This window comes from Arachis ipaensis, chromosome B6 (genome assembly GCF_059453495.1).
Source record: "Arachis ipaensis isolate K30076 ecotype BB chromosome B6, ASM5945349v1, whole genome shotgun sequence".
In the NCBI taxonomy this organism is placed as follows: domain Eukaryota; kingdom Viridiplantae; phylum Streptophyta; class Magnoliopsida; order Fabales; family Fabaceae; genus Arachis; species Arachis ipaensis.
Window position 1 is genome coordinate 57,973,934 of NC_142441.1, and position 25,705 is coordinate 57,999,638.

The following is a 25,705-nucleotide window of genomic DNA, read 5'->3' on the forward strand; positions in this document are numbered from 1 at the left end:
TTAAACAACTTTTAGAGATTTATTTTGTATCTCATGACATTTTTAGATCTGAACTTTGTACTCTTTGACGGCATGAGTCTCTAAACTCCATTGTTGGGGTTGAAAAGCTCTGCTGTGTCTTGATGAATTAATGCAATTATTTCTGTTTTCTATTCAAACACGCTTGTTTCTATCTAAGATGTTCATTCGCACTTCAATATGATGGATGTGATGATCCGTGACATTCATCACCATTCTCAACCTATGAACGCCTACCTGACAGCCACCTCCATTCTACCTTCGATTGAATGAGTATCTCTTGGATTCCTTAATCAGAATCTTCGTGGTATAAGCTAGAATCCATTGGCAGCATTCTTAAGAATCCGGAAAGTCTAAACCTTGTCTGTGGTATTCCGAGTAGGATTCAGGGATTGAATGACTATGACGAGCTTCAAACTCACAAGGGTTGGGCGTAGTGACAGATGCAAAAGGATCAATGGATCCTATTCCAGCATGAGTGAGAACCGACAGATGATTAGCCATGCGGTGACAGTGCACCTGGACCATTTTCACTGAGAAGACGGATGGTAGCCATTGACAATGGTGATCCACCAACACACAGCTTGCCATAGGAGGAACATTGCGTGCGTGAAGAAGAAGACAGGGGAAAAGTAGAGATTCAGAAGACAAAGCATCTCCAAAACTCCAACACATTCTCCATTACTGCATACAAGTACTATTTAATTTATGCTTTTTACTCTTCATAAATATAATCACTCTTATTATTGATCTCCTGACTAAGAATTACAAAATAACCATAGCTTGCTTCAAGCCGACAATCTCCGTGGGATCGACCCTTACTCACGTAAGGTACTACTTGGACGACCCAGTGCACCTGCTGGTTAGTTGTGCGGAATTGCAAGAGTGTGATTGTGATTTCGTGCACCAGTTACCAAGCCAAGGATCCCACCATGAAAAAGTACTTGGACAAAACCAAGGAACAGATCGGATAGCTCGGGGAATATGAGATCCACCATATACCCCGAGAACAGAATGCCCGAGCTGATGCACTCTCAAAGCTAGCCAGCACGAAACCAGGGGGCAACAATAGAAGCATCATCCAGAAAATGCTGCAGAACCCGTCAATCTCGGAAGAAGAAAAAGTCCTAGCCATAACAGGTCTGGATCAAGGATGGATGACTCCCATAATTAACTACCTCAAAACAGAAACACTCCGCACAGATAAAAAGGAAGCAAAGAGGTTAAAATGGGAGGCACAATACTACACCGTTATAAATAATACTCTACACAAAAGAGGGATTTCGACACCACTATTAAAATGCGTGCCGACTTCGAATACATAAGAAATTTTAGAAGAAGTACATAGTGGCATCTGTGGCAACCACCTCGGAGCACAGGCACTCACCAAAAAGTACTCCGAGCCGTATTCTATTTAACGACCTTAAAAAAAGAAGCAACAAAATTTGTGAAGACATGTCCACCATGTCAGAAACAAGCCAACTTTCACATCGCCCCGCCAGAGGAGCTCATCAGCGTAACCTCACCCTGGCCATTCGCAAAATGGGGACTCGATCTTCTCAGACCCTTCCCCCAAGGATCAGGGAAAGTCAAATTCCTCATAGTGGGAGTAGACTATTTCACAAAATGGATCGAGGCGGAACTGACGTGGCGAAAATTGGCAGATTAAGAAATTGATGTAAGAGAAACGTTGCAAGTACAGTTCTTAACCAACAAAAATCCACTTATCAATTTAGAAGGGTTGTCACAAAATTAGAATTAAAATACTGGGAGTATGAATCCCAGGTCGCCTCCCAATGAGTTGCAGAAAGATGTGCTATTTTATTAATCAGATGTTTTCGAAAATGGTTTTGAGTTTGATAAACAGGAAATTAAATCAGAGAATTTATGTAATTTAAATAAAAATCTTAACCAGGAGTAGATTAGTCGGAAAGTCTATCCTTGTTGGAGTTCTCCCAAGATTAATTGATAATTGAAGGTTGTTCTGCTTAGTTATCCTTTACCAGGTAGAGGAAAGTCAAGCAAGTTGGAAGTCTCTTTCTATTCACAAGTTCTAATCCTCTCCCTTGGGAAGGATTAGGGACAGTGACTAGAGGGCGATCCAACAATAAATCTAATTACAATTTTACTCTTGAGCATTCCAACTCAAGGTTCTCCTTTCAATCAACTCCCAAACAAGTTATGGAACTACTCGCTCATTATGAATGTAAACTTCACAAAATAAGAAAGGCAAATAAAAGAAGACATGATAAATAATAATTCAAAAGACCAATTAAAAATAAAAATAGTTCTTGTATTAATAAATTCTAAAAATAATCCAATAGTAATTCTGAACAAATTAAGGATATGAAAGAGTAAGTGACAAGTAAGGAAAACAAACTAGAATGATGAAGTCTTAGCGGACATAATAACTCTTCTCAATATCCTAATCCAAAAAGCAATAAAAAAATAAAATCTTAAGAACTATGAATGTGTAGAGAGAAAACCTAGAGGAGTAAAGTCAGATCTAAAAACTAAAAATTATGCAAAATGAATGTCTCTCCTCGTCTCTGCATGTTCCCCGGCTCTAATCTGCTTTTCTGGGCCGAAAACTAGGTCAAAACATGGCCCAAAATCGCCCCCAGCAAATTCTGTAAATTCTGCAAATCGCGCACGTCACGCGATTGCGTCATCCACGCATTCGCGTCATCCAGCGTTTTTCCTTGCCATGCGTGCGCGTCGTGCACGCATTCGCGTCATCCGTGCAATTTCTAATCCATGCGTTCGCGTCAGGCACGCGAGCGCGTCACTACAATTTCTCCGTTTTGCGCGGTCGCGTGAACCATGCATCCGCGTCGCTTCTCGTTGGTCATCTCCTTAATTTCTTGTGTTTCTTCCATTTTTACAAGCCTCCTCTCTAATTTCCAAGTCATTCATGCCCTATAAAGACTGAAACACTTAACACAGTGATCACGGCATTGAATGGAATAAAGGAGAATTAAAATACATAATTAAAAGTCACTAGGAAGCAAGTTTTCAACCACGGAGTAATTTTGGGAAGGAATTGTAAATACATGCTAATCATATGAATAAGTGGGTAAAGATTTGATAAAACCACACAATTAAACACAATATAAACCATAAAATAATGGTTTATCAACCTCCCCACACTTAAACATTAGCATGTCCTCATGCTTAGTTGAAGGAGATAAAATAAATGAGTAGGAACATGTAAAGCTCATGCAATGCAATGCAACCTATACATATGAATGCAACTATATGATTCTTGTCCACTTGGTTAAAAGTAAATAAGCTCTTCAAGACAATCACAAATTCAATTCCACTAATTCAATTCTTATACAGTAAGAACAGATAAAAATGCAAGAAGGTAGCTCATGAAAGCAGGGAACATAGAATTTAAGCATTGAACCCTCACTGATGATGTATGTGTACTCTAGTCTCTCAAGTGTATAGGGTGATCACTCTACTCCTCTCACAAACATCATGAGGTCTTTTCAAGGTTGTAATGGGGCCAAAGTAAGGGTACATACATGGCTAAGAAAGCTTACAAATTGAATCTTTAATTAACCTAAGCTTTCACCTAACACATATATATATTTTATATAACTTTAAATTTCATACCTAGCTACCCAAAATTTTCCTTTCACATTCCCTACTCATGTATCACCCTTTATTTTAATTTTATCATATATGCATTGATCTTTGAATTTCAACTTGGCATTGGGGTAATTTTGTCCCCTTGTTTATTTACTGAATATTTTTGGATTTTTATTTTGAACATGAAAATAAATATAGCTTATCAATGCACACGGATTTTTAATTTCTATGGTTTCACATGAGTAGGTACCCAAATTCCCATTATGTTATCATGACACATTCCCTTATTATCTTTTGTTCCCACAATCTTCCCATACTCAATTAACACACAATTCTATCTCAAGCTAACCAAAGATTCAATTGGGATATATAATTGTTTTTCCGCTTAAGGCTAGTGATGTGGTAAAATATAGAACAAATGGGATTTAAAGGCTCAAAGTGGCTACAAAGGTAACTTAAAGGGTAGGCTTAATTGGGATAAGTGAGCTAAACAAATAATGGCCTCAATCATATGCAAGCATATAAATATATTAAAAATTGGACATATAGGGTGAAACAAAATATAGATTACAATCATAGAGAAGTAAACACACAAGAATAAAATATGTATGGTTAAATAAGGTAACCATGTAACTAAGCTCAAAGTCTCACAGGTTGTGTGTTCTTTAGCTTAAAAACCATGTTCCAATTACAACTTTAAACAAATTTAACATAAGGGTTTTATTTATTTAAATTAGTGAAAAAAAAATTTTCAAAAAAATAAGGTCTTAAAAGGAACTTATTATCTTTTCAATCAAGTAGAACATGCATGCAACTAACCTATTACTATGCAATTTATCCTATTCTACAAAAGAAAAACTAACTAAATATCCTATTTTATTGGTGTTAGGGAAGAGAAATTACCTCCGGAAGTCAGGTACTAACCGACCTCCCCACACTTAAGGCTTTGCACCGTCCTCGGTACCATCTGTCAGGAATAAAGGTGGGCTGGTAGCAGTATCTCCACAGTCGGGACCGTCATGCCTCCCTATGCTGGTAAAGGAAGTGGAGTCCGGGGTGTCTGGGTCTTTGTAGTTTCCCATAAGTAGCTCCTTGAGGTATGTGAATCAGCACTTGTTACGGCGCTCTCTTAGCTTTGCTTTGTGTTCCTGCCGATCCAACCTTTCAAGTATCTGATGGAGCAGTTGGTTTGTTTTGGGTGCTTGTGGTGTTGAAGGAGGAATGTCTTCAGCCGGTTCAGTAGGTTGGCTTGTAGTGGCTACTGGAGGTTTTATATATTTCCCGTTAGGGACGTATTGATCATCTCGTGGAAGCATGGCTTTGGTGTCCCCAGCTCTGTAGGAGACTCTGGCTGCTGAGATGAGATCGGAAACCAAGGCAGGAAAAGGTAAGTTGCTCGCAATTTGTATGTGTCTCATTGCATTCCGGATGTGTCTTGGTAGGTTTAGAGGCTGGTCTGTAAGGATGCACCATAGTAAAACAGCCATGTCTGCAGTGAAGGAGGACTCGTGAGTGCTCGGAAAGACATAATGGGACATGATCTGTGCCCATACGCGAGCCTCCAAAGTAAGTGCAAAAGCCGATATTCCCTTAGGTCGGGAACGATGTATCCATAGATCCATCTGCTGCCAGGTTGTGCGATAACTCTGAGAACGGCGTCCCAGTCAAATTTGTATGTCTGGTGCTTGAGTGAGGCTTCTTGAAATGCGTCCAGTCCTTCTGGAGTAGGGGGAAGATCTAAAGCTCGTTGAATGGCCTCTTCTATAATGGGGACTTGCTTCTGACGGACATAGACAGACTGCAGGGGTGGCTGGTGGAAATTAGAGTAGAACTCGACTACCCAGGAAAGATTAACCTAACGTGGCTGTCTCTGTAGGAATCCCCATTGTCGTCGCTCAATTCGCGGCTCAACAAATTCAGCAATACGGGTCGGGAGGATAAGAAGGTATTCGTTGTTGTAACTCCTTTCTGCCAGTATGGGGAACATCTGCTCACAGTAGCAGTTGGTAAATCGCGCAGTGTCCTTTGCTGGGAAGGCTTTCTCTTTTTCATCAACCTTTATGATCCTCTTAATTCTTTTTGTTGAGGGATTAACTGCAGTTGAAGATGGCTCTGCCACTAATGCTCTTTTTGTTCCTCTCCTTGCTGTTGATTTGGGACTAGCTTTCTCTTTTCCTTTCTTGGTGGCCATTTTGAAGGGGAAAGAGTAAGGATGTTAAAACTTCAAGCGAAGAGCAAGGGAGAGAACGGGAAAGGTGGTAATTAATGCACATTAAAGATGAATGATGTTAATACATGGTCATGACTACATGTGAAAAATCGTCAATGGAAATATAGCAAGTTCATATAATGACAATTAAATGCAAGGTGTTTATTGGCATGCCGGCAAAGGCATGAGTAGCATAGATCAAGCATTCAATGTCCAAGTTAGATTACCAAGCCTTTCAAACTAATAACCTGTTTGTAATAACAATTATATTTAAATAATATAATATAAAAAGGGTTTTGTGAAAAGCAAGCATTTAGAGTAGTAGAATAAAAGATATCGAAAAATAGTGCACGATGCCATACGGGCGTTTCCACAAACACATAGCATGCATGGTAAATAAGCTATTGAAAGTATTAAATTGAACATGCAAGCAACCCTATAAAATTAATATATAATTGCCAAGTAATTCCTTTAATAATCCACAAGCAAATCATAAGAAATAATAATGACCCAAATAAATATCCAACACCAATTAAAAGAAAAAGAAAGAAAAAGAAAACATGTATAATGAGAGTAAAAAGAAGAAGAAAAGAAGAGGAAAGCATAACAACAAGAATAAGAATAGAAAAGTAAGGAGGGAAGAAGAAAAGAAAAAACCTTGATAATGGTGGTGAGAGAGAGAAAGTAGAAAGTGAGAAAGAAAGAAGGAATAAAGGGGAAGAAAGAAATAAGAAGGGAAAAGAAAAAGTAGGATTTGGGGAAGAAAAAGATAAGATATTTTGGCAGAGATGGATATGTTGTGCGGCGCAAGCGACGCGGACGCGTGGGGTACGCGTTCGCGCGAATGGCGCTTATAGGAATCGACGCGGACGCGTTGGTCACGCAGACGCGTCGGTTACGCAGACACGTCAGTCACGCGGACGCGTGACTCGTTCTGTGCTACTGGCGCGGGGGCAACCTCGCGTTCGCACAACTCTCTGTTCGAAACTCATTGTTGCCAAATTCCAGGGTGACGCGTTCGCGTGGTGGATGCGATCGCGTGAATGGCCAAGATCGTGTAGGGCCTGTGCGTCTAGCGCCATTCCAGCCCCAGTCCAGCGTAACATTCTGCCATACACCCTTTCTTACGTCGATTTTTAGGGCACGCGTTCGCATGCTTGATGCGGATGCGTGGGAGGAATTTTTCCCACATGACGCTGAAGCATCAGCGATGCGGTCGCGTGGGTCAAATTGTGCCAAAGGCACGCCTCCAGCCACGCTCTCGTGTGACTTTCTGTTCGATTTCTTTTTCTTCCATACGCACCTATGACGCGGGCGCATCAGTGACGCTGTCGCGTCGCGTGGTTTTTTTTTTATTATTATGCAATTATGCAAATGAAGATGCAAACTATATGTGCTAATAATGAGAAGAGTTATTGAAAGAGAAAACTAAGAAGAAAGAAAGGAACGATTATACCATAGTGGGTTGTCTCCCACCTAGCACTTTGCTTTAACGTCCTTAAGTTGGACGCTCCACTAGCTCAGTCTTCTACTGTTGGTGGATCCTCCAAGAGGAAGATTTCTAACTCCTTGTTTTTTGTTGCCTTCTCACCATGATATAACTTTAAGCGATGTCCATTAACTTTGATGAATTCAGAGCTTGAAGGATGACTCAGGTGGAAAACTCTGTATGGCTCAGCCTTCTCTACTCTATATGGACCTTCTCATCTTGATCTCAACTTGCCTGGCATGAGCCTCAGTCTAGAGTTGTAAAGGAGGACTAAATCGCCAGGTTGGAACTCTCTCCTCTTGATGTGCTTATCATGCACAGCCTTCAACTTTTCCTTGTACAGTCTTGAGTTCTCATAAGCTTCTAGGCGAAGGCTTTCTAATTCTTGCAGTTTCAACTTCCTTTCAGCTCTGGCTTTCTCAAATCCCATGTTGTACTCCTTCACTGCCCAAAAGGCTTTGTGCTCTACCTCAACTGGGAGGTGATAGGCTTTTCCATAAACTAAGTGGAAGGGGCTCATCCCAATGGGTGTCTTGTAAGCCGTTCTGTATGCCCAGAGTGCATCTTGTAGCCTGGTGCTCCAGTCTCTTCTATGAGGTTTGACTATCTTCTGCAATATATGCTTTATCTCTCTGTTAGACACCTCGGCTTGCCCATTAGTCTGGGGATGGTAGGCTATTGCTACTTTATGAATTATCCCATGCTTCTTCAGTAATCTTGTTAGTCTCCTGTTACAAAAATGGGTGCCTTGATCACTCACGATTGCTCGTGGTGATCCAAAGCGACAAATAATATGGTTTCTAACAAAGGAAACAATAGTGTTAGCGTCATCAGTGTGGGTAGGAATTGCTTCCACCCATTTAGAAACGTAATCTACAGCTAATAATATATAAAAATGACCATTAGAATTTGGAAATGGACTCATGAAGTCAATGCCCCAAACATCAAAAATTTCACAGAAAAGCATAATCTGTTGAGGCATCTCATCCCTCTTGGATATATTACCAAACCTTTGGCATGGAGAACAAGATTTACAAAATTCAGCAGCGTCTTTAAAAAGAGTAGGCCACCAAAATCCACAATCTAAAATTTTTCTAGCTGTTCTTTGAGGGCCAAAATGTCCTCCATTCTCAGATGAGTGGCAAGCCTCTAAAATGGACTGGAATTCTGATTGAGGCACACACCGTCGAATTACCTGGTCAGCGCCACACCTCTATAAATATGGGTCATCCTATATATAATATTTGGACTCGCTTTTCAGCTTGTCTCTTTGATGCTTAGTAAAGGTTGGAGGAAAAGTGCGGCTGACTAGATAATTAGCTACAGGTGCATACCAAGGGACTACTTTAGATACTGCTTGTAAGTTGTCGAATGGGAAATTATCATTTATAGGAGTGGAGGTATCCTTAATGTGCTCAAGGTGACTCAAGTGGTCTGCCACTAGATTCTGGTTACCACTCCTATCCTTAATTTCTAAATCAAATTCTTATAGTAGTAGTATCCAACGTATAAGCCTTGGTTTGGACTCCTTTTTAGCTAATAAATACTTTAGAGCTGCGTGGTCTGAGTACACTACTACTTTAGCACCAAGTAAATAGGCTCGGAATTTATCCAGAGCAAAAACAATAGCAAGAAGCTCTTTCTCAGTAGTAGTGTAATTAGACTGAGCGGCGTCTAAAGTCTTAGACGCATAAGCAATGACAAAAGGATCCTTACCTTCACACTGAGCCAGCGCCGCTCCTACTGTATGATTGGAGGCATCGCACATGATTTCAAATGGCTGGCTCCAGTCTGGTCCTCTCACAATTGGAGCTTGAGTCAAGGCGGTCTTCAGCTTATCAAACGCTTGTTTGCAATCATAACTGAACTTGAACTCAATATCTTTCTGCAGTAGTCTGGATAAGGGTAGTGCTACTTTACTGAAGTCCTTAATGAACCTCCGGTAAAAACCTGCATGACCAAGGAACAAATAGACTTCCCTCACAGAGGAGGGGTAAGGTAAACTAGAAATAACATCCACCTTTGCTGGATCTACAGAAATGCCAGTATTAGACACAACATGTCCTAGCACAATCCCTTGTTTTACCATAAAGTGACATTTTTCAAAATTCAATACAAGGTTCGTACTAACACATATATCTAATACTCTAGATAAACTATCTAAGAAAAGGCTAAATGAATCACCATAAACGCTAAAATCATCCATAAAAACCTCCATACAGTTCTCAATAAGGTCAGAGAAAAGACTCATCATGCACCTTTGGAAAGTAGCTGGTGCATTGCATAAGCCAAAGGGCATTCTCTTATAAGCATAAGTTCCAAAAGGATATGTAAAAGTAGTCTTTTTCTGATCTTCAGGAGCTATATGAATTTGAAAATAGCATGTATAACCATCTAAAAAGCAATAATGGGATTTACCTGACAGGCGATCAAGCATCTGATCAATGAATGGCAAGGGGTAATGATCCTTGCGAGTGGCTTAGTTGAGACGCCTATAGTCAATGCAAACTCTCCATGAATTCTGCACTCTAGTTGTCAGAAGCTCTCCATGCTCATTTCTTACTGTTGTGATTCCAGACTTCTTGGGCACCACTTGTACTGGACTGACCCATTCGCTATCTGAGATGGGATAAATGATATCTGCTTCAAGTAGCCTGGTCACTTTTTTCATGACAACTTCTAAGATGGTGGGATTCAGTCTTCTTTGAGGTTGATGGACAGGCTTTTCTCCCTTTTCTAGGAATATTCTGTGCTCACAAACTTGAGGATTGAAGCCTACTATATCCGCTAGGCTCCATCCAATTGCTTTCTTGTGTTTTCTCAGCACATTGAGTAGCTGTTCTTGTTGTTGAGAAGTGAGTTCCCGTGCAATGATAACTGGAAACTTCTGCTTGTCCTCAAGGTAAGCATACTTGAGGTGTGGAGGGAGGGGCTTTAATTCTAATTTTTGCTCATAGTCAGGCTCTGGATTATCTGGAGCTGGTGATAATGGTGAAGCGCTCTCATTGTCCTCTGAGAATGTCCCCACACTTGGACCTTGCCCTATGTACTTCTCTTCTAATTCCTCCGGGTCAACTTCAGCCACGGTTTCATCTATGATGTCACATTGGGAGATAGAATGATCATCCGGAGGGTGCTTCATAGCTTCATTTTATCTGAATTTCACTATTCTGCCATCGATTTCAAAAGAATAAGTTCCTGAAAATGCGTCCAGCATGAACTTTGAAGTCTTCAGGAATGGTCTTCCAAGAAGGATTGATGATGGCCTTCCTGAGTCATTATGGGGCATTTCCAGGATATAGAAGTCAATAGGAAATGTGAGCCCCTTAATGCTCACTAATACCTCTTCAGCAACTCCAATCACCATAATAATGCTTTTATCTGCTAACACAAAACGAGCTGCTGACCTTTTTAAGGGAGGGAGCCTCAAGGTATCATATATAGACAAAGGCATTATACTAACACACGTTCCTAAATCACACATGCAGTCAGAAAATATCACACCTCCAATAGTACAGTTAACCATACATGGACCTGGATCATTACACTTTTCAGGTATACCTCTGAAGAACTGAAGATTAATGGTTTAGAGGTTATAGTAAACTCTCGTTGTAAGTATAGTTACTAAACCAAGCAATCAACCTTTCTTACAAAAGTTTTGGTTGTCACAAGTAACAAACCCCTTTTAAAATTGATAACCGAGTATTTAAACCTCTGGTCGTCTTCTCAAGGAATTGCAGGGAAGTATGTTCTTATTATTGGCTATACAGGTTATAAATCGGGGTTGGGAGTGAGGAATAAATATGACAAATAATTTAAATAGCAGTTAAAATAAATAAATATTATAAAGCAAACTTTTGGCGAGGTATGAGAAATTGGAGGTCCTATCCTAGTTATCCTTATCAATGATGATGAGAATTGAATCTTAATTCCACTTTGTTAACCTTTACTAAGATAAAGGAAGGTCAAGGGATTAATTGGTTTGATCTTCGGATCCTATTTATTTCCTAAAAAAAGATTGGGATTATTAAAGTTTAATTCAATTAACAAAGATAACAATTATCAATCATGTTGAGTTTGATAACTCCTGAGTTACAAATTTCTTAACCAAAACCAAAAGGAGAAAAGTAAATCTACTGGAATAAAAATGTTTTCAGAGTAAAAGCAATAATAGCATAAATAAAAGAAAGCAATATTAAACTAAAATACCTCAAATAGCATTAATTCAAAAGAGTAATCTGTAACATGGAAGAATTCATAAATCAAATTACAAAGTAAATAATCATCTAAAGTAATGGGATGAACAAAAGTGAAAGGGAAGCTTAAAGTAAAGGAACATTAAACCTGGGATCGAGAGTTACTCCTCAAGAGAGAAATCCTAAACCCTAATCCTAAAAGAGAGAGAGAATCTCTCTCTAAACTAAATCTAAATCATGAAAAGTAACTAATTGGCGAGCTCTCTTTGAATGGATGCATTCCCACACTTTATAATCTCTAATCTATGCCTTCTGGACTTGGATTTGGGCCAAAAAGGGGTTCAGAAATTACTGGGAGCATTTTCTGCAATTTCTGGTGCGTGGCCTCTGTCACGCGTCCGCGTGGGTCACGCGGTCGCGTCATTCGGAGCTTTTCTTGTCATGCGGTCGCGTCAGTCATGCGGCCGCGTCATATGTGTTTTGCTTAAGGCGCGCGGTCGCGTTAGTCATGTGGTCGCGTCGCTGTTGATTCGCGCTTGGCATGCGTCCGCGTCGCCCATGCGATCGCATGGATGCCAGTTTCTCCAAAAACTCCGTTTTGTGCTTTCCTTCCATTTTTTGTATGTTTCCTTTCCATCTTTTGAGTCATTCCTGCCTTAGAAGATCTGAAACTACTCAACACACTAATCACGGCATCGAATAGAAATAAAGGTAATTAAAATAATTAATTTTAAAGCATAGGAAACATGTTTTTCACATACATCACATAATAAGGAAGGGAAAGTAAAACCATGCAATTAATATGAATAAGTGGGTGAAGGATTGAATAAATCACTCAAATTAAGCACAAAATATATCATAAAATATGGGTTTATCAACCTCCCCACACTTAAACAATAGCATGTCCTCATGCTAAATCCAAGGTAAAAAGTAAGGTTAAAGTGGTGAAATGTCATGCAATGCAATCTAATCTAAATGCAACTACCTAGATGAATGATGCATCATGCAATTCTAATTTTTATTCACTTGTATATAAAGCTTGCATGTAGTTGAATTAACTCACATTCTCAAGGAGTCATGTATATATATATATATATATATATATAGCCAAGCCTTAGATAGTGATAAAGTGCCTTTACAATTGAGATGGGAGAAAAAAACATTTTAAAAACTTGCAAGACAATTAATAATTTTAAGCAGAGATATATGTTAATGAGCTATTGAACTCTTACTGGATTTTGTGTTTACTCTCTAATCACTCAGTGTTTATTGGGTTAATCACTCTATTCTTCTTTTTATTCTTTCTTTCTATAACTTTGTTCTTCATCTAACCAATCAACAATTATAGAATATAGACATACCAAAAATCATGAGGTCTTTAATTAAGGTTGTAATGGGGCCAAGGTAGAGGTGAGGGTATATGTATAAGGCTAAGTGAGCTAATTTAAGTGAATCCTTAATTAGTCTAAGATCTCACCTAACATACATACTTTTCTAAAGCAAAGTTGCTTTACCTATTTTTCCCATATTTTCCCACTTTTGATGTTACATGTTCATGCCTTAATGTTTATTTTTATCCCATGTGCATTGCTTTATTTGCATTTGGGGAATCCTTTGGTGTCCCCTTTATTCAAATATTGAGAATTAATAATTTTTTTTTTAGATTATTTTTTAATGCACATGGTAATTTAATTTCTTTAACTTCACATGAGCATGTTTCCCAAAAATTCTTATTTTGAAACAACTTTATTCTTTTTTCCACCTTCTACCGTTTGTTTCTATCATCCATGTTCCCAATAGGTTTTCCCATATTTAAACTATACATAATTTTCTATCTTAAGCTAACCAAGGATTCAACTTGGGATTTTATTTTGTTTCTCTGCTTAAGGCTAGTAATGTGGCTAATAGAATAAAAGGGGATTTAAAGGCTCAAGGGGCTAACAAGGGTGATGTGAAAGGTAGGCTATTTTGGGATAAGTGAGCTAAAATTAAATAATGGCCTCAATCATTCTTTTGGTATGCATCTATATTCTATAATCGGACGTATAGATTAAAACAAAGTAAAGAACATCAGAATACAAAAGAAGGGCGGAACACACAGGAATAAAAATTATGGTTTGAATGTAACCATACAATTAAGCTCAAAACTCACAGGCTATGTGATCTCTAGCTCAAAAATCATTTATCAATTATGTATGTCATGCAGGTTTAGTTAAAAATTCCCATTATTCTCAATGTAAAACTTAAGGTGGCTTTAAAGTTCTAGTGTTTCTCCTTGATGAAATGTTGTTTAATTAACTAACATGTAATGCTATATATACAAGGTGTGGGTTGTTTTAATTCTGTTAAAGTCTCTAGTTTACTTCCTTTTTCTTTTCAATCTATTCTGAGTTATCTTATGCTAAAAAAGGTAAACTATACTAATCAATCCACAATTTCTATAACTAATAAGTTAGAATTGCAACTAAACTAAGTGGCTAAAATATGAACTAAAAATACAAAATGCAGAAATAGAGTATAAATACATGAAAATAGCAATGTATAAGTACTGCAAAATAGAAATAAAAAGAAAAATACATAAAAATAGCAAAATAAATAAATAGAGTATGTAGTGGTTCACCAAAAAAAAGAACGCCAGAGATCGCGACCTCCCCACACTTAAAATGTAGCATCGTCCCTGATGCTCAGTCAAGTAGGGTGTGAAGGGGTGTAATCACTGGAAGGATGGGTAGCTGGGGTCTTTGAGGTGGTGATCTGAGGGTTTGACTGCTGTGGAGGAGGTGCTGACTGAAGAGGGATCTCAGGGTCTACAGCCTAAATCTGAGGCGGAGCCTCCTGCTGGCGGGCTGCCTACTGGGTGCCTGCCTGCCTGCCTCCTGCTGTGGATGAGTCGCAGCCTCGGGCGCATCCGCCTCCTCCTCAGATGCCTCGGATGGTGTGTCAGGCTCGGAAGAAATGTCGCCAGATCGTATCATCAGCTTTAGGTGCTCCTAGCGTCGCTTGTTGCGACACTCCATCTGGTCAAGCCGTCGAAACAGGCGGCGCACTAGATGATAGATGGGCTTTGGGGCAGGTGGAGGTGCAGTGGTGGTGGAAGGTGTAGCTATGGAGGAAGAGGGGCTGGCAGATGGTGTGGCAGTGTCACCAGGAGCAGTGAGGACTGGAGGTCTGTAGCCCAAGGCCAAAAAGTTCCTACTGTGTGGGATAATCTTCTTGCATTCCGCAGCAGGTGGCCTCTCATCAGCATCCTCCCAAGGCACTTCAGCTCGACGGCCCAGCTGTGTAACCAAATAGGGAAAGGGAAGAGTGCCTCGGACGTGGACCCTGGCCATGTAGAACCGGATAAAGCGTGGCAGGTACAGGTCCTTACCCTCCATCACACACCATAGGAGGGTGATCATAGCGGCAGGTATATCGGTCTCGTGAGTACTCGGCATAATGAAGTTGCTAAGTATCTGATGCCACAGCGGAGCCTCATCATTCAAGTATGCCTGCTTGATTCCCTTGGGCATGGTGGTGTTCTGACCCATAATCCAAGGAACGGTTGGGTCAAGGGCTATCCGGGCTTTGACTGCATCCCAATCAAACTTCAGAAAGCGCATGTCTTCCTCAGTTTTCTGATAACCATCTGGCTGATCAGATTTAGGCAGAAGCTTTAGAACATCTTCAATTGCCTCTTCAGTGACCAGAATCTGCTTCCCCCTAAGGTTCACTGCATCTAGGGAAGTCTTGGAGTAATTGCAGTAGAATTCCCTTACCCAAGATGCATTGACCTCAGACAGGTTTCTCTCCAGAAAGAACCAGCCTCTTTGTTTGATCTGATCAGAGGTGTATTGCTGGAGTTCTTCTGGGATCTTCAGAGTCCTCCCCAGGTATAGGTTTCTGGAGTTTGCAAACACCGGATACTTCAGCTCACAGTATCGGTTTGCAAACTTCACTGGGTCATTAGCAGGGAGCAGCTGGTCGGCCTTCTCCTGCGGGGTGAAGTTTTTCTCCCGCCAAGAGGCATCATGCATGAGATCTATGATAGACATAGAGGCTTCTCCTCTTTTCCGTTTGCCAGTAGTAGCCTTGCCTTTTCCCTTTCTCTGGGGATCTGACATCCTGAAAAACAGAAAACCAGGATATAATAAAAATAGGAAAACAAATAGGCAAATAGTCAAAAGAAACACAAAGTGGCAAAGGAGAATTAGAATGAGGTAAATTAGTTAAGTAAATGTGCATTAAGGATTGTATAGGAGTTAAAAGTTCGAAAGGAAAAATTGTGACAAAATGTAATAGAAGGCATGTTAAGTAGGAAAAGAAACAAAAATATCAGCATGCCATGATTAGAGGGTTAAAAGAAAGTGAAAAACCAGAAAAAAAAATTTTAAAAGGTTAGTTTGGTTAGAAAAAAAATTTTCAGGAAATTAGAATCAGTGAGTTAATGAAAAATGGGTTAAGGTAAGTGGCATAAGGATAAGTTTCTAAGTAACAAGCATTCATAATTAGAAGCGATAGGTAACTCATAACCAAACAAGGAAAACAGGTTGATGATGATTCAAATAGATATAGAAAAAGCAAAAATTGGAATCAAAACATCATAAATGCAGTTTATGAACCAGGAAATCAAAGAGGAGAAGAATGCGTGCCTGGCATTCATGAATGGGTTTGGGTAAAGCAAAGGAAAGCAGATTTCAAAATGCCAAAACCAAAACATGAATAAAAACATTTTACAGAAATTTGGACAGCATTCCGGCTAAAATTGGATTGTCCCGGAAAATAAACAGCAATCAAATAGTTCATATGAATTAAAATTAAAGCTTGCAATTACATATAAGGAATATAAATATGAAAATTCAGTGTAAAGAGTAGCATGAAATAAGAAATCACAGCATATGAACATTACAAACATCACAGCAACAGCAGAATTGCAAATTTGATAAAACAGAAACATGAACAGTACAAATACACAGGCCTAAATCCACTAACCATATCCTAGGCTACCTAACAACCTAAAATCCACTACAACATGCATATCTAATTAGCCTAAACATGAACATAAACAGAAAATAATGAAATAACGACTAAGGATAGAAGGATGGCGTTCGTCGGAACCTGGTAGGCCGAATAAGGAGAATGGGCAGAAAGGAGGCTGGGGTGGTAGTGACGGCGTCTGGTGCGGCGGCTGGCGGTGGTGGGCACGGCTGTTCAAGGCAGGGGGAATGGTAGGGGTAATGGGGTAGGGGGAATAAGGGAAGGGAAGAGTAGGTGTGTGTGTGGCGGATGGGGGGGCGCGGCTGGGACGGGCGGCGGCGGTGGGTGGTGGTTGCGAAGGGGGCAGTGGCGGAGAGGGGGGGAAGAAGAAGAAGAAAAAAGAAGAAAGAAGGGGGAGGAGGAAGGGGGGTAGGTGGCGGCGGCGTCTGGGGGTGGCGGTGATGGTGGCTGGATGGTGGTGGTTGGATTGGAGGGGAAGAGAGGGTTTCAGGTGGGGACGCGACTGATAGGGTTCACGTGGTTGGGGATTATAAATTTGAATCCACGCGGCCGCGTGGGGCACGCGGTCGCATGGCTGGAGCAAAATGGAGGGTGACGCGATCGCGTGGGTGACACGATCGCATGGAGGGCAAAAAAAGATTGAATGACGCGATCGCCTGGCGCATGCGATCGCGTCGCTGGGATTTGTGCTAAACGCACGAATCTAGCGTCGTTTCAACGCAACTCTCTTGTGTTCGTGCAATCCATGCGACGCGGTTGCGTCGCTCACGCGGTCGAGTGGAATTGGCATTGTGCAAGTGACGTGATCGCGTGGGTGACGCGATCGCGTGGGTCATTTGTGCAAAACGCACAATGGCCGCATGATTCCAGCCTAACTTTCTGGACGTTGGATCTTTACGCCGATCTCCAGTTCACGCGGCCGCATGGATGACGCGGTCACGTGGGTAGTGTTTTTCGCAATATGACGCGATCGCATGAGTGATGCGGTCGCGTCGCGCACCCTTTTTTATGCACAATGCAGAATGCAATGCTTAATGTGAATGCTATGCATGATTCCAGGTTTAATAGAATAAAATAAAACTCAAAAACAAACAAAACTAAATAAAATTAAAAGTGCAAAAGGAACGATCATACCATGGTGGGTTGTCTCCCACCTAGCACTTTTAGTTAAAGTCCTTAAGTTGGACATTGGAGGGGCTTCCTGTTATGGCGGCTTATGTTTAAATTCATCCAAAAATCTCCACCAATTCTTGGAATGCCAACAGCCTCCGAGGTCCCAAACTAGGCATGTAAAGCTCCTAAGAAGCTTCAAACAAATTTTTAGGCTCCCGGAATGACGAATGTTGGAATAAATTCCAGGATCCCAAACTTTGCTTTTAAATCCGCCTCCGTCTTGATCTATATTTTTTCCATCTGGGCGGTTTAGAAAGTAGATTCTTACCATGGTGACCAAACGTTTTTCGAGATCCATTCAATTGAACATGATACCAATCCGTGCACTTCAAGTTGAAGCGTGGAACCTTATTAAACCTTGTGCACCAGCTCTAAGCATGAGCCATTTCCCTCTTACTCTTAAAGCCACAGAGAGCTCTAAGCTGGCCATCTGTTTCAAGCAAACCATATTCAAGTGGAAAAATACAGTTAAAAGTTATGGATTGTACCCACTTGAAGCTTGTATTGGGTGGTAATGGCCTTGGGGTAGGTGGTTCTAGTGGTTCTGTGAGTTCTACTCCCTTGTGCTCTTCTGTGAATTCCTCCACTTCTTTGCAAGATTCTTCAAATGCATCTGTGTCCTGGTCAAAGTCTTCTGTGTCTTCCTCATCACTCGAGTCATAGATTGGAGGTTGAGAGAAATCTACCTCTGCATCATCTTCGTATTCATTTGGGGAAGATTCTTCGATCTCAGAGAATTCACTTGCGGATGCAAGTTCATTACTAAGAGAACTTGACATGTGACTATCATCATCAAGGGAATTTATGTCCTGGGTTATTCCATCTAGTTCTTCATAAACGACTTGCCTCGGGGATTGTGCACTATCCTCTTTAGCATCAACTGTAATGTCCTTGACGGAGTTCTCCTCAGCTCTGGATTCCCATGGAGGTTCAGCGTCTCCTAAATCTTCAACCAACTCTTCTTCTTGCATAATGACAGCTTCTTCTACTTGTTCTAGTACGAATTCATTCTCTGTTTTGTCCACTGGGGTTTCTAGTGTTTCCTTCATGCTACGCTCTTCGTTAGATTGTCCACATGGGGCTGTGGTTGGTCCTTGAATGTTCAAACGTCTAGAAGCTAATTGAATTACTACTTGCTCCAGTTGTCGAATGGTTGTTTGAAGTTTATTTACTGTTTTCTTGAGGCGAACCTCTGATTCTCGGGGTGATGGAATTGGACATGATACATAGGAAAGTGGTGGTGCTTGGGAGTGAGTGGATTGGAACTGGGGTAGGAAAAGATCATATGGTGGCGAATGGTGAAGAGAAGCTTGTGAGTGTGGTGGTTCGAGGTTATGTTGAGAGGATGGTCTATAGGCACGGGGTGGGGCTTGTTGGTAGTTACAAGGTTGTCCACCATATCTATCAGCTGGGTATGCATTGTAGAATGGTCGTTGTCCATGATATCTTGGAGGGTGTTGTTGCCTAAAGGGTTGATTAGATCCTCTTAGCTCCATCCATCCTTGATTGGTCTAACCTTGATGCATATTCCTGCTGTGGCTTCTATTTTCTTCAACAAAGTTAGAACCAAACTCAAAGCGAGAGGGGTGAGAGTTCATAGTAGCAAATAAAATTAAAAAGGAAAAAAAATAGAAATAAATAAGTAAAAGAAAAATATTTACAATAACCAATAACAAGACACACGTTAGCAGTTCCCCGGCAACGGCGCCATTTTGAAGAACTGAAGATTGATGGTTTAGAGGTTATAGTAAACTCTCGTTGTAAGTATATTTACTAAACCAAGCAATCAATCTTTTTTACAAAAGTTTTGGTTGTCACAAGTAACAAACCCCTTTTAAAATTGATAACCGAGTATTTAAACCTCGAGTCGTCTTCTCAAGGAACTGCAGGGAAGTATGTTCTTATTATTGGCTATACAGGTTGTAAATCGGGGTTGAGAGTGAGGAATAAATATGACAAATAATTTAAATGGCAGTTCAAATAAATAAATACTGTAAAGCAAACTTTTGGCAAGGTATGAGAAATTGGAGGTCCTATCCTAGTTATCCTTATCAATGATAATGAGAATTGAATCTTAATTCCACTTTGTTAACCTTTACTAAGATAAAGGAAGGTCAAGGGATTAATTGGTTTGATCTTCGGATCCTATTTATTTCCTAAGAAAAGATTGGGATTATTGAAGTTTAATTCAATTAACAAAGATAACAATTATCAATCATGTTGAGTTTGATAACTCCTGAGTTACTAATTTCTTAACCAAAACCAAAAGGAGAAAAGTAAATCTACTGGAATAAAAATGTTTTCAGAGTAAAAGCAATAATAGCATAAATAAAAGAAAGCAATATTAAACTGAAATACATCAAATAGCATTAATTCAAAAGAGTAATCTGTAACATGGAAGAATTCATAAATCAAATTGCAAAGTAAATAATCATCTAAAGTAATGGGATGAACAAAAGTGAAAGGGAAGCTTAAAGTAAAGGAACATTAAACCTGGGATCGAAAGTTACTCCTCAAGAGAGAAATTCTAAATCCTAATCCTAAAAGAGAGAGAGAATCTCTCTCTACACTAAATCTAAATCATGAAAAGTAACTAATTGGCGAGCTCTCTTTGAATGGATGCATTCCCACACTTTATAATCTTTAATCTATGCCTTCTGGACTTGGATTTAGGCCAAAAAGGGCTTCAGAAATCGCTGGGAGCGTTTTCTGTAATTTCTGGTGCGTAGCCTCTGTCACGCGTCCGCGTGGGTCACGCGGTCGCGTCATTCGGAGCTTTTTTTGTCACGCGGTCGCGTCAGTCATGTGGTCGCGTCATATGTGTTTTGCTTAAGGCGCGCGGTCACGTCAGTCATGCGACCGCGTCACTGTTGATTCGCGCTTGGCATGCATCCGCGTCGTCCATGCGATCGCATGGATGCCAGTTTCTCCAAAAACTCCGTTTTGTGCTTTCCTTTCATTTTTTGTATGTTTCCTTTCCATCCTTTGAGTCATTCCTGCCTTAGAAGATCTGAAACTACTCAACACACTAATCACGGCATCGAATGGAAATAAAGGAAATTAAAATAATTAATTTTGAAGCATAGGAAACATGTTTTTCACATACATCACATAATAAGGAATGGAAAGTAAAACCATGCAATTAATATGAATAAGTGGGTGAAGGATTGAATAAATCACTCAAATTAAGCACAAAATATATCATAAAATATGGGTTTATCAACCTCCTATTAAAGCGATTATAGAACTACCTAAGGGAATAGTTTCTAATTCATTAATTTTGTCTTTATATATACATAAATCTTTTAGAAACTTTGCATATTTAGGTACCTGCTGAATAACATCAAAAAGGGGAACAGTTACCTCAACCTTTTTGAATATTTCTACCATTTTGGGATCAAGTTCCATCTACTTCTTGAGCTTCCTTGAAATTTGTGGAAATGGAATAGGAAGGGCATTTTCTGCAGTGTCTGCAACCCTTGGTGCTTCTTTCTGTGGTTGAGCTTCTTCTTCTTCAACCATGTCTTGTATGTCCTCTTCCTCTTCAGCATCCTCTACTTCCATCACCTCTTCAGCTGGGGCGTGTTCTAGTGGGTTTGGCTCCTCTTGATTCCTCTCTTGCAGTGTGGTTCCGGACCTTAGGGTGATGGCATTGATGCCACCCTTTGGATTGGGTAAGGGTTGAGAAGGAATTCCACTGGAGCTTGCATGTTGAGTGTTTGAAGTATTGGATGATCCCATCTGAGAGATGAGAGCTTGTATAGCGGATGTTAGACCGTTAAGTGAACTTTCCATGTTCTTTTGTCCTTGTGCAATGGATTGAAACATCTCGTCATTCGGAGAGGAATTGGAATAAGTGATCTGAGGAACTTGTTGTTGGTTGTACTGTGGTCCTTGGGATTGCCTCAGGTGAGGTGCTCTGTAAGGCTGGTTCTGGTTCTGCTGCCTGTTGTTGTTATTATTCCACCTCTGATTTCCCTGATTGTCTCTGCCTCCTCTGTTATTGTTGTCCCTCCAGCCCTGGTTAGAATTATCTCTCCAACCTTGGTTGGAATTGTCCTGCCATCCATGGTTGTAACTGCCACCTTGTGTATCCTTGATTGAGGCTGTCAGAAAAGTTATGAGTGGCTGCTACAGTATTGTCTTCCTGTTGGAGCTGCGGACATTCATCAGTATAATGACTATAATCAGCACAGATTCTGCACACTCTCTATGGGACTAACTGTTGGCTTTGCTGTAGCGGAGAAGATTGAGCTTGCTGAGCTTGTTGTTGACTTAACTGCATCTGCCTCAGTAAGTTGGTCATTTCACATATACTCTGAGTCAGAGCAATAGTCTCTTTGCTAGAAGATACTTCTACAATAGCTTTTGACCGGCTTTATTTCTGCCTGTGATTCCTAGTAGATTCAGCCATGTCGCTGATCAATTGCCATGCCTCATCAGTGGTCTTGTACTTTTTCATAGACCCATTGCTAGCACTTTCCAATGTGGTCTTATCTTGAGGCCTCATGCCCTGTGTGACGTAACCGAGCAACACTATCTTGTCAATCATATGGTGGGGACAAGCTTCCAGAAGATTGTTGAAGTGCTCCCAGTATTCATAGAGAGTTTCGGATTCGTCCTGAACAATCATGGAAATGTCTTTCCTCAGTTTATCAGTAACTTTAGCTGGAAAGAATTTTTCCAAAAATTCTCTTCTGAGCGTATCCCAGTTAGAAACAGTTGTTGCGGGTTGAGTGTAGTACCACTCTCTCGCCTTTCCCTCAAGAGAGAATGGGAAGGCTTTCAATAAAATAGAAGTTTCATCTGTACCATCACGCCTGACAGTAGAACAGGCTGCCTGGAAATCCCTAAGGTGCTTGATAGGCTCTTGAGCAGGTAAGTCATGAAACTTAGGCATCAAGTTGAGTAGTGCAGTCTTGAGTTCAAAATCTACAGCCACCGCTGGGTAAAGCGCTTGATACGGTTGCAGTGTAAAATCAGAGGCTCCAGCTTCCTGGATAGTAACTCTCCTAGGTGCTGCTATGTCACCTGCACATAAATCAACCAAATCAGTAGAAAGGGAGCTCGTTTCTTCCTCAAGTGACGTTTTAGATTCACCCTCAGAGAGGACTAACCGACGCCGAGCTTGCCTTATACGTGAAATAGTTCTTTCAATCTTAGGATCAAATACTGACAAGCATGGATTAGAAAGTGAACGCGTCATTTAATGAAAGAAACATGCAGCTCATAGTAGCAAAATAAAATAAAATACAAATAAATAAATTCCAATAAAAAACTTAGCACTCTATTGCAACTCCCCGGCAACGGCGCCAAAAATTGACCTGGCAAAAATTGGCGGATTAAGAAATTGGTGTAAGAGAAACGTTGCAAGTACAGTTCTTAACCAACAAAAATCCGCTTTTCAATTTAGAAGGGTTGTCACAAAATTAGAATTAAAATACTGGGAGTATGAATCCCAGGTCGTCTCCCAACGAGTTGCAGAAAGATGTGCTATTTTATTAATCAGATGTTTTCGAAAATGGTTTTGAGTTTGATAAACAGGAAATTAAATCAGAGAATTTATGTAATTTAAATAAAAATCTTGACCGGGAGTAGATTAGTCGGAAAGTCTATCCTTGTTGGAGTTCTCCCAAGATTAATTGATAATTGAAGGTTATTCTGCTTAGTTATCCTTTACCAGGTAGAGGAAAGTCAAGCAAGTTGGAAGTCTATTTCTATTCACAAGTTCTAATCCTTTCCCTTGGGAAGGATTAGTGTCGGTGACTAGAGGGCGATCCAACAATAAACCCAATTACAATTTTACTCTTGAGCATTCCAACTCAACGTTCTCCTTTCAATCAACTCCCAATCAAGTTATGGAACTACTCGCTCATTATGAATGTAAACTTCACAAAATAAGAAAGGAAAATAAAGGAAGACATAATAAATAATAATCCAAAAGACCAATTAAAAATAAAAATAGTTCTTGTATTAATAAATTCTAAAAATAATCCAATAGTAATTCTGAACAAATTAAGGATATGAAAGAGTAACTGACAAGTAAGGAAAACAAACTAGAATGATGAAGTCTTGGCGGAGGTAATAACTCTTCTCAATATCCCAATCCAAAAAGCAATAAAAAAATAAAATCCTAAGAACTATGAATGTGTAGAGAGAAAACCTAGAGGAGGAGTAAAGTCAGATCTAAAAACTAAAAATTATGTGGAATGAATGTCTCTCCTCGTCTCTGCATGTTCCCCGGCTCTAATCTGCTTTTCTGGGCTGAAAACTAGGTCAAAACATGGCCCAAAATTGCCCCCAGCGAATTCTGCAAATTCTACAGATCGCGCACGTCACGCGATCACGTCATCCACGCGTTCGCGTCATCCAGCGTTTTGCCTTGCCACGCATGCGCGTCGTCCACACATTCGCGTCATCCGTGCAGTTTCCAATCCATGCGTTCGCGTCAGGCACGCGAGCGCGTCACTACGATTTCTCCGTTTTGTGCGGTCGCGTTAGCCATGCGTCCGCGTCGCTTCTCACTGGTCATCTCCTTAATTTCTTGTGTTCCTTCCATTTTTCAAGCCTCCTCTCCAATTTCCAAGTCATTCATGCCCTATAAAGCCTGAAACACTTAACACAGGGATCACGGCATCGAATGAAATAAAGGATAATTAAAATACATAATTAAAAGTCTCTATGAAGCAAGTTTTCAACCGTGGAGTAATTTCGGGAAGGAATTATAAATACATGCTAATCATATGAATAAGTGCGTAAATATTTGATAAAACCACATAATTAAATACAATATAAGGAACCCCTAGCTAACGCCACTGCTCAAAGAAGTCGAAAATTCTTGTATAGAAACATTGTCACAAGGTTTGGGGTTCCATACTCTATAACCACAGACAATGGCACTCAGTTTACAAATGCAGGCTTCAGAAAATTGGAGGCCGATCTGAACATAAAACACCAATTCACATCCGTATAACATCCCCAGGCCAATGGACAAGCAGAAGCTGCTAACAAAGTCATATTAGCTGGGCTAAAACGGAGATTACAGGATGCAAAGGGAGCCTGGGCTGAAGAGCTCCCACAAGTCACCCTTCCGATTAGCTTACAGAATGGAGGCAATGATCCCAGTAGAGGTCGAAGAAGGGTCGCCAAGAGTGATCTACTACAATGAAGAAGCCAACTCCCAACTTCAAAAGGAAGAACTCGACCTACTTCCAGAAATCTGAGAAAGAGCTTGGATCAGGGAAGAGGCATTAAAATGCCGAATGGCTTCAAGATACAATCGAAAGCTAGTGCCGCGAGGTTTTGCTGAGAATGACCTCATCCTAATCCGAAATGATATTGGAATAACTCGACCTGGAGAAGGAAAGCTGGCAGCAAATTGGAAAGGACCCTACCGAGTCATAGAAGTTCTTGAAAAGGTCACCACAAAGTGTCCGACCTCGAGGGGCGAAAGCTACCAAGGTCATGGCCTGCCTGTAATCTAAAAAGGGCACCAGGCCGAGATCTAAAAGATTGCCCGAGCTAGAAGGATTTTCTACAAATTCTCAAGACGCATTAATCTGAAACGCTAAAAATTCATCACCCAATTATAAAGCTACAGATCGGCAGAAAGTGAAAATCAAATTCACTGCACGATCACGATAAAGACCAACAAAGATGAAAACCAAATTCATCAAAAGGTCGACCAAACAGGGATCAAACCCAATTTCTACAAAATCGGCAAAGATGAAAATAGAATAATGCAAGAAGTTATCGAAAAGTGATCCATAGAAAGGACCTGACGAGGTCTTAGTAAAATGGATTGCTAAAAATAACTTAAAAACTGGCCGACGTAAAGAAGTCGGACCAGTCGACTACAATAATCAAAGTTATAAAAAGCAGATCCCTGGAAAGAGGCCTGGCCAGCCCTAAAAAAGAGGATTACTAGAAATAACTTAGAAAAGACCGACGTAAAGAAGTCGGCCCAAAACCAAAAAGTTATAAAAAAGTGATCCCTGAAAGAGACCTAACAAAGGTCCAAGAAAGAGGATTACTATAAATAACTTA